Below are 10176 nucleotides of genomic sequence, written 5' to 3'. Positions count from 1 at the left end.
TCTGAATGCAATACTGAATCTTTGAACATGTTCCCTGCTGTGGAATTAAAGTTCAGTCAATGTCTTATAATGAATCTACTGTCTAACAAGTAACACTTTAAAAATGCAATAAGATCTTGAATTTCTTTATTAGAAAATTATAAGTGTGCACTTAATTGTTAGGGAAGTTAAATGTATGACCAAATGGAACATTTACATGTTTCATGCTGATTTAATTAAACATAGTCATTCCCACGGTTCTGCATGTGTTGCACTGAATTTTAAATATTTCAAAATTATGTTAGCAGTGAATTTGAGCACTCTTGCTGAGGATACTTAGAACTGATCTCAAATTACTAAATCAGAGACCTAAGCCAGGGTTCTGACTGCACTGTATAATAACATTATTTTTCTTATCAAACAATTTTAACTATGTCTTTAGATTAAGCAATGCTTACCTCTGCCCTCTTTCCGGCACATGCTTTTTGTTTAGGTAGTTTTGTGACAGAAAACTGAAAAGGCAAAGAACTTTTTACATGAGAAGGCAGATGGTAATCTCGGTGAATAGGAGACAACATGGTACATACTAGATGCAATTTTAACATTTCAAGAGTACAGTGACAAATGTGCAGGTAGTCAAGTAATGGGCTTCTCTTCCAGCTTATGGGATGTATCGTGTATCCTTGGGTAGATCATTCCTATCTGTAAATGTTAAACCCTTTAGAGAGGAGCTGTGGTCCTGAGATAAACACACAGTGATTCACATCTCCTGAGTAGCCTTCATTCTAAATGTAAGAGCTATTAAAAATGAGCAATATTTACAGCTATTTGCCTTTTAAGACCGTAAGCTGTCTGGAAAAATGACCTCACTTCTCGGAATGTTTGTCAGTGCTTAAAAGGCTGGGTTTGTATCTTGCTTTTTCACATCTCCAGTTAGAGTAAGTGAGCTTATAGGGAAAGGCTTACTGGGTAACAAGTCTGGATCTCTTCTCTCATAGAAATTGATGTTGTGTTAACAAAACTTACCTGCCTACTTAATGTAATCCAACACATTTTGATACAGTTTCTCTTGCTGTTCTAGATCCTCTGTCCTAGGACAGTTAGATGTCACCTTCCAACTGCCATCTCTGTTTACTCCTTTCTAGTTCCTACATGCTTTACCCATTGACAAGATTTTCCACTCCCTAAACTTTACCTTTTGAAGGAATTTAGAGAGGCCAAAACTTTCAGTCTAGTTTATTGTTTTGAAATCTTGTAGGCCTTTTTCAGAGCTTTTTGTTACTTTTTAATAATGCTTTTTCATTATATGTACACTTGGCCCTGTTCCAAAAATTTTATTAACAAGATTTGGTTTTCAGTAGAAATTATCTAGAAAGATAACCTGTCAAACTAGTTAAAAACAAAACCCAAAAGCTTAACCCTTTAGATCTGAGACTAAATTTTAAACAGTTTTTTTCCCCAGGTTCATGATTAGTACAGGTATCCTGGAGTCCTTTTGCACTCATCTCATGATTTAATTCTTACCCTGATTAAGTATTTTATAAAATGAGATTTTTGAAATTCAGCTACACAAATGCTTCCTTAGCCTTGTATTTGCATATTGTATATTGACTGGTTCACTGTCCCTTCTGAGAAGTGCTTCCTGCTCATTTCTAGCTCCTGCTATATGTTTTTAGTTTTAGTTTGTCTTTATGGTAATTCATATACTAGATTATTCTGTATGTGATGATACAAGACGTGTCAAATACCAGCAGATTAAAGAATTTGCTGTGCTAAAGACTTTGTGTTCTGCTGAGAACCTGTTCAGATAGGATGCTCATAAGCATAGAATTATGTTCTTTTGGAAATCTCTAACTAAGTATTTTTGGACAGAGGCCAGTAGATTTTTGGGGTGTTTGAATGTGACTGAGATAAGGAGATGCAAGAGAGAAAGACGGAACAAGGGGCTGCAAGTTACACAAAAGCTGTTGGAAGGCTCATGGAAGACAAAAATGGAGGGAAGGAGGCACACAATGGAATTTAAGAAATGGGAAGAAAAGCAGAATAAATGTGTAAGGGAAAAATGAATAGAAATGCTCAACATGAAGATGTGGACCATGTAACATTGCGTTTCAGTGTTGTCTCTTTATTTTTTTTGCCTGGGGAAAAAAAATGCTTTTAAGTGGCCTAAAATGACACTTAAAAAGTATAAAGGTTAAAAATAGGACAAAAAAATGGCAAAACATCACTTCTATGATCTGCAATAGATCAGAATTTGTCTACAAACCCCAAACTTTCGAACAGAAGAGCTGGATTTGTTTGTTGGAAGTTTAAATCTAATTCAAATTATGCCATCCATAATCACAAAAACAGTCAATATACATCAAAGGTTATATTTCTCTACTGGTGTGTATGAATAGCTTCCATCTAAGGGGGGTGGGGGGATATTTATCGTTGGTTTTTTTTTTTTAACCAAATAGAGAAATATAGTTCAACGTAATCAAAGCTTGCTATGTGGTTTGCCATGAAGCTTTTTGCAGTATGTAACTGGAAGTGTATATTCTTTACAAAGCAGTCATGGTAGCTTAGAGAATTTAAAATTCACCTTTTGCTGTTCTGTTTTTTTATGCTTTACCTGGAAGTTAGAAAATATTTTTGTGAGTCTGTAGTATTTCCTTTTTTTATGCTGGTTTCTGTTCTGCGGAACAAATACATTGTCAAGGGACAGGAATGTAGCTGTACGCTTCTACGGGAGAACTTATCTTGGGCCGCATATCTCCAGGACACAGGGCTGTACCCACCCTGGGGACAGTGATGCACAGACATCAATATGATGGATACAAAATGTCCGTTTATTTAGCTGCGTCACATGCTTATAGCTCTTGCGCTTCCTGTTCCTGCCACTCCTATGGGGAGGAGTCTATCTTTCCGTCACATCCCGTGATCTTCCGGTCGCCGATCTCTGTCTATTCCCCTACACAGGAATATTGCAAACAGGAAAAATTATTGCAGGAATATGTTTCCTTCATCGCTACTTCGTCATGGCACAGAAATACTTGGACAGGTTCCTATCCTGTTTGTCCACTTTCTTCAGAGCAGTAAAGGATGATTACTTTGACAACTAACTCCTTCATGTCTCTGCAGAACGCTTAGCAACAGATGTTTTGAAATTCCACAGTGCTGCATTAGGCTGCTAAGTTACAATATGCCTGCAGAAAGGCAGCAATCTACTACAGTGAACAGCTAACATCGTAGCCTCATCACTGCATGAAATTGTAAGGGTCTAAAAATGGGCATATGCATTTTGGTGAATCATGTAAACTCCCAAGCAGGGACTCCTTCAGAATTAACCTGTAAATGTGTTTTCCTTGTAACTCAGTGTGACAAATCAATTGATAATGCATGGTAAATGAAGAACCTCTTTGAGCTTGCTGAAATGAGACAAACGAATTGAAATAACTTTGCTAATGCAATACAATTGGAGCATATTTTCTTGTATTGAAGGTTTAACAATATCTTCTGTTAAGAGTATCTTCTTGCCTTTTATGTGTAACAGTAGTCATGTTTGAGCACAGCAGCGGCTGCTGCTGTTTCTCCAGGAGGTGGTAGCATCACTCTGCTTGTTCAGAGCAGCTGGGTCCTTCAGCTGCAGCTGGTTGATAACCATCTCCTGTATTACTTACAGGCCTTTATTCATACACACCTTATTTATACTCAAGAGCCATACTTCTGTAGTATATTTTACATCCAAACATGTAAAAGATTTTTTTGTAAGTTCAGGGTTTGGTTTTTGGTTTTGTGTGGGGTTTTTTTTAAAGCTTTAGAAGTTGATTTTTATTAATTTTTCTTGCTCTATAAGCCAGTCTACAGGGATTTTGCTCCTGATTTGGCACTGAAACAATGCAACACATATGCAAAATAAATATAGAAAATGCAAAGCCATGGTTCAACAGTAGAAGTAGTCCCAGAGGACTTTCTATTTGGATTTAGGCTCCAGAGAAGTGTTACTGAAGTGAAGTGCAAGTGAAGTAGTGAAGTGAATTGCTTGTAAGAACGTGATGCATATGCACAGTACTGCTTTCAGTCATGGGAGCTGTGCAGGGGACTCCAGGGCTGCGTAAATCCTGGCAAGGCTGGCAAGGACCTTGCTGTGGGAGGGGGAAAAACTGGTGTGATGTCCCTAAGGCTAGGTCTATTTGCTCAGACCACAAAATTTAAGGTGGTGAGGCTGCTCTCCTGTTTGTTTCCTACCATTGGATTCATCAGTGGTAGTGGTTGTACGTGAATATCTGTTAGTCCTGACAGGATATTTTTGTGTGGTAGAAGGCCTTCCCAGTTGGACAAGCTGCAGCAAAGAAAAATGTTTTTCTTCTGTATTTACTTAAACATCACAAACCTGATAATAAGCCTGATATTTTCTTACGTGGAAGGCTTAAAATGAAAGTTACTTATTTATGTTATGAGGAAGTCATACTAAAGTGACAATATGCATGAAGCCTGTCAACTGATATTTCCAGAGAAGAAAATAAAGAAATAAGAGTTAGAACAGGCAAATCAACGCTAGCTTAATATAATCAACAACTATTATAATATGAGGGTAATGCTTCTCTTATTCTTAGGTATAGACAAATTCAAAGCCAGTTACCTTAATTGATGGGGACTATCTAAGGAAGCAGAGCTCCAAGTGGCCTTTTGAAATGCTGTACTTAGAAATGAAACAGTAAAGAAGGTTCTAGGTTGTTATGAGAGCAGTTTATAGATGAAAAAAACTGTCTTTCAGATTCTTGTGCACTATGTACTTGGGGAATATTAATGTGAATGATTCTTTTCCTTTAAAAGGCCTTAAGAAATAAGGTTCCTCCAGACTCACCTGGGAAGTTATCTCAAGGATGGTGAGCAATGACAAAGAGTAGGCATGAGTGGGGAAGGAGTTGGCTTCCAGTCTGGAGCTGAACCTGTGTACCTTGGGTTTGGGCCTGGTGTGGTTCAGCTGTGTGGAAGCTGTTGTAGGCCATTGCAATGATGATGGAAGACTTTGATTTTTAAAAAGAGGTAGTGCTGGCATGATAATGGACTTCAGGCACTGGATTTCTGTCAAGAAGCTATAGAATCTGGCTTCTGTTTCCCTGCCAGAAACCCAGCACTACTAGCATTTCATCATAACACCTTATAGCAAAGAACTGACTTCCTATATCTGCACAGCCAGAGGGTAACTGTAGTGCAGCACTGCATTCCAGAATAAGTAATGTCAGTTCAGTTGCAAGACTGGGCTCATAATGTATTAAACAAAAGTGTCTGGCCTGATTTGCAAGGATTTTAAAAATTATATTGCCATTTAATATTACAAGGTTTAATATGTCTTGAAATTTAGGCTAGGTGTTTAGTATGTGTGGGATTTTGTCTGCCTGCACACCTTACTACCTACAAATAATAATTGATCAGTCTGTAAATGTTGTTTTCTATACTGTGCAACTGTGATAGCTGTGAATGTTACTTTTTTCACCCACCTCTGTGGCTAAAACTGAAAAATATGTTCAGTTTCTAAATTTTGAACACAGTAAGAGTAACCGCCATGAGGACATGCACACCTGGGACCTCTTTAAAATATAAAATAACATTTTTCCTTGGAGTCTTCATTCTCTTAAACTGTTAAATGATCTGTTACACTGAAACTAATAAATGCTCCAGCAGTTGTTGAAGTATACACCAGATTTTCTTAGTTTTTCCTCTTTTTTTGCCATTTTATTGTTCCCTTGCAGCATGGGTTCAATAGCACCAGAGTCTCAGGTTTTCTATCTAATGGGGCAGTCCACAGAAACAGTTGAAAAACCAAAGCAGGGCTAGGCTGGATTGCATTGTATTTCTACATCACGCTTTCTTGGAAAAGTTTCGAGTCTCTACTGATTGCTGAATCAGTCTTGCCTGCTGAGCACCCCCTACTACTTTTAAGAATTTAAAGATTAAATGAATTCTAACTAATTGTCCTTTCTGTGTCTAAATAGATGTAATGCATTGTAAACATAGGAGCCGGGTGATGTGGAAATCTATTTGATAACATTAATTGTAGCCATTTTATTACTAATGGCTTTAAGACAGACTTTGGTTTGTTTCTATTATCTCTCAAAGTTGGAATGCAAAAACAGATTGAGGCAAATTCTTCATGCATAAAAATCTAAGGGTATCAATTAAACTTTAAAATTTTCATGGAAAAGTGTCTTCAAAAGAACTCAATCTTTTATTGTTCCTCTCCCTCCCCAGTGGATTCCACAGGGCTGCTGAATGCTCCTCTGAATGCCTCCTCTGAGGAGGTAATTCTTTTCTGAAGCTGTATGGCCAATTTTCCTCTAGATGGTGGGACCACTTTAGGCTTCACAGTAGTAACTGAGTTATTGCTGGCCCCTGGTCCCCAGGGTGGTAGTGCCAGTTTAGTCACTGGGAGAACTTTGTGATGAATAACTAGGGAAGGGGTAGGTGAGAAATAGCTTATGAGTCGCTCATATCGAGTATTTACTGAGTAGTATATCTGCTGCTGTGGCGTTTTTCTCTATCTCTAAGCTACTCTTAAGAGATGTTATTTACCGTGGAAGAATACACTGTATCTCTCTTAAGCTTCTCCCTTACATGTTCACAGAGCATGAAAGACAAATTTAATGTGAAATAGAAATTAAATATCTACTATAATCTTTGTGTTACTATGTTTCAAGAAGACCAGGCTACATCAAGGAGTTCTAGCCATCAACAACACATTTCTCATGAGCAAAAACAGCAGTAGTTGCATGTTGTTGGCATATCAAGACATGTCCCTGCTGTTTGCTTATCTTGTACTGTAACAATTCCATACAAGCAGGATCAGAATCACTGCACTGACACAACCTCTTTTTTACCGTAATGACTGCTTGCTTCTATCTTGTGTAAAGAATTAACCTGCTGAGACAGCCCTGGGATTCTGTTGTGAAAGTGGGATTTAAACCTTTTGCCGTTCAACACCAGTTAAAAGATTTAACCAAGAATCTAGTCCTGTTTATTTTCCTTTTATGTGGTGTTATTTTCTATGTGTAAAATGGTGGCAAACAGCATCATCATCTGAGATGCTCTATTTACTCAATACAGTAAATTGGAAGGATTCATTCAGAGTGATAACTACAGTAGCATCCCCATTTTATAACTGTAGGTGTCCTAGTTACCATTGAAGGAGTCCTTTTTTTTTAAAAAAAAAAAAAAATTCTGGAATTATTAGAAGTAGTAACACTATTTGTAATAGCATTACTGCAGGCTGTACCTAAAATAACTACCATTATAATCTGTTTTGAAAAACAAAACAGATGAAATTAAGAAATTCAGTAAAACAATCTGTGAAAGTGGCACAGGAATGCTGAAGTGATTTTGCTAATGTGCTGTTACTAGGCATGAGAAACTCTGAGATTATTTAAATGTTATCCAGGAATTGGAACTCTGCTTTGATTATGGTCATGTATTTGTATATTTGGACCAAATAATGAACTCATTTTCAGCTGATACTTTACTGTCCTTACTAGGATTAAGTTAACATTGACTTTCCTGATGATTGGGCCAGAAGTAATGTTCTGCTTGTTTCTATTTAGCATGAGTTTAGCAGTGGGAGCTTTGTGGAAATTGATAAACTTTTTCCTCAGAGATAGAGTTGAGAAAGTCAGTTTTCCCCTTCCTGACACAGAGAAGTCTATGAAGCATAGAAGTACTTAGGTCTGCATAATTTATAGCTCAGTATATTCTTAAAAGCTTTCCTGAAGCTCATATTTATAGGTATTTCCTGACAACACAAACTGAAAACTATAGTTCCAGTTTCAGTCTAAACCCCCTTCCTGGTATCTTAAACAACAAAATCATGGCTTTATGAAGCCAATTTTCCATGCCACACAGAAAGAAATACTTGTTGCTTCCATAATATAACAGTGGTAGAAGGACCATTTCTGAAACTTTTGTTGCAGTGACTTGCAAGTGTGATCTCATTGACTAGCAAAAAAATATTATTAAAGAATGGCATTAATATTGTTTGAAGTTGTGAATTGATTAATGCAAGGAGGATGAAGATAAGCCTATGTAAAGAAGACAGTTTCAGAACTTTCACATTCATTGTTCAGATAATATTATCACTATTTACTCTTTGCTTATCAACTAAATTAGTGTTTAAGTTGTTTAAAAATGGTTTGTTTTTTATGAGGCCCTGAATAAAATCTGAAAGTAATATGAAGAAAATAGAAAACAATTGTAAAGAAAACTTGCTAAGTCCTCAAAGATGGATGTACATGAAGCACTGTCTTTGGCAAGTCCATGGAAACTCAGCCGTAGCCCTTTGTAATAAATATTTCATACCTGAGGTTGTGCTATGAAAAGCCTTTCTGAAATTACTATTCTTTAAACTCAATGAAAAATCAGACATGAACATCTGTGAAATGTTTCTTATCAAATTCTCTTGTACACCTTTTAAATGCTTACAAATAATATCTGAGACCCTTTTTAAATGGTACCACATAATACAGTATATTTTTTAGTCTTACGCGTTTAATCTATCTTAATAACAAGAAGGGGAGAGGGCTCAAGCATTTAAAGTGGTGTTAATAAAAAAAATTACAAGTTGTTTGGGCTGTGAATTTTAATAATTTAAAGGACAAAATTGTTTCATGGATCTCAAGTAACTGACTAGTCTTCTCTTAGACAATAATTAATAAATCAACTTTTATATCAACATTTAGACTAGCACCAGAGTACTCAATTTGAACAGTACTGTAAGGCTTTATTTCTAACTGATCTATTTAGAAATGGTTGATTGTACAGACAATACCATACCAATGTGGTAGGCTATGACCATGCAAAGAGCCTTGCAAGTGTAAAGCTGTGACATTATTTGTTGAAGTCACAAACTTACATTATAGAATAAGTTTTAATTTTATTTCTTCAGCTAATTACTTTGTAAAGGCAAAGATGTTCCCAGGTGGGTCTGAAAACTGTATGTCCAGCTTTGCAGCTTGCAAGAGACAGTATTGGCAATGACAACAGAAAAATATTTCCCTAAGTTTTCAGAATCACAGTACTTATCCAAAATGTCTGAGACAACACAAGAAAGGATAATCACACTAGTAGCTCACTACCAGGCTGGAGGTGACATGGAGGAGCTCTGTCCTGCTGACACCTCTATTCACTGTATGTATGTTTCTGTTAAATGCCAGCTGAATGTCACTGCTGCTCACCAGCCAAGCCAGCAGAATAAGGGAAAACCTCTGTCCCCAAAGTGTAGCAGGAAGGGCAGACAGCTCCTCAGTGAGCTGCAAGGTTCTAAAGCACAACATGATTGACACCTTGTCACTGGTCATGCTGTGTGTGCCTTTAGTACCAACAGTTACAGGATGTGCTGCGTTTACTTACTGCTGATACACAGAACTTCAGTGAGACTGATGAGAACTTGTGTAGCTTTTTTCACACCTGTGTCTTAGGATTTCTTTCAGGCAGGACTTTCCCTCCTGTTTTCTCCTCCACCCTGACCCCCATCTGTCAAACTCTTTAAGGCTGCAAGCTGCTATGTAGATCCAATTTCCTCCATGGAGTCAGTGGCCATCCCTAGTGTGCGATGAAGCCTATGTTTGTTCTGTTCTTTCAAGTTGAAGTTATTTTACTGCCCTTATTCAGTTTAACTTGTCACCGAGGCAGTTTATGTTCAGGTTACACCATCTTCATTGTTCCAAGGTGCTTTTTCTTAATTTCTTTTTTGGTAAATATCTGCCTGGGTTGCTTTGGGGGCTACAGTAATGTTTGGGAGATGATACTTCCCATGGATTACTTACGCTGCTTTTACAAAGTAAAACATACTGGAAAAGACTCTTGTGGGTCCAAAGCAAATAACACCAAGATGTAGTATCAGTGGGAGGGACAACACCTGGGTCCCAGCTTTGATCCAGTGTTTGCCAAAAGTAGGACAGTATCAATAGGAGAGATAGAACAACTTACAACCTTCACCTTGTACTGTTGGGGGAAATGGGGTGGAGGAGGGAGATGTGAAAAATTATTGCTGTTTTGTGCCACAGGCAGGGTTTGAGATAGAGTTCAGTGCTGTGGCCTTATCTGGCAGGAGCAAATGATCACTGAAACAAGGTCCTTCTTGAGGAAGAGGAATGGCTTCCAGTGGATCTGAAGCAAAGTGTTGCCTTCAGTCAGTGAAACTCAGTATATTTTGGAGGATGGAAA

This window comes from Phalacrocorax aristotelis, chromosome 4 (genome assembly GCF_949628215.1).
Source record: "Phalacrocorax aristotelis chromosome 4, bGulAri2.1, whole genome shotgun sequence".
In the NCBI taxonomy this organism is placed as follows: domain Eukaryota; kingdom Metazoa; phylum Chordata; class Aves; order Suliformes; family Phalacrocoracidae; genus Phalacrocorax; species Phalacrocorax aristotelis.
The sequence above is the reverse complement of the archived record's forward strand: the minus strand, read 5'-3'. Positions refer to the sequence as shown.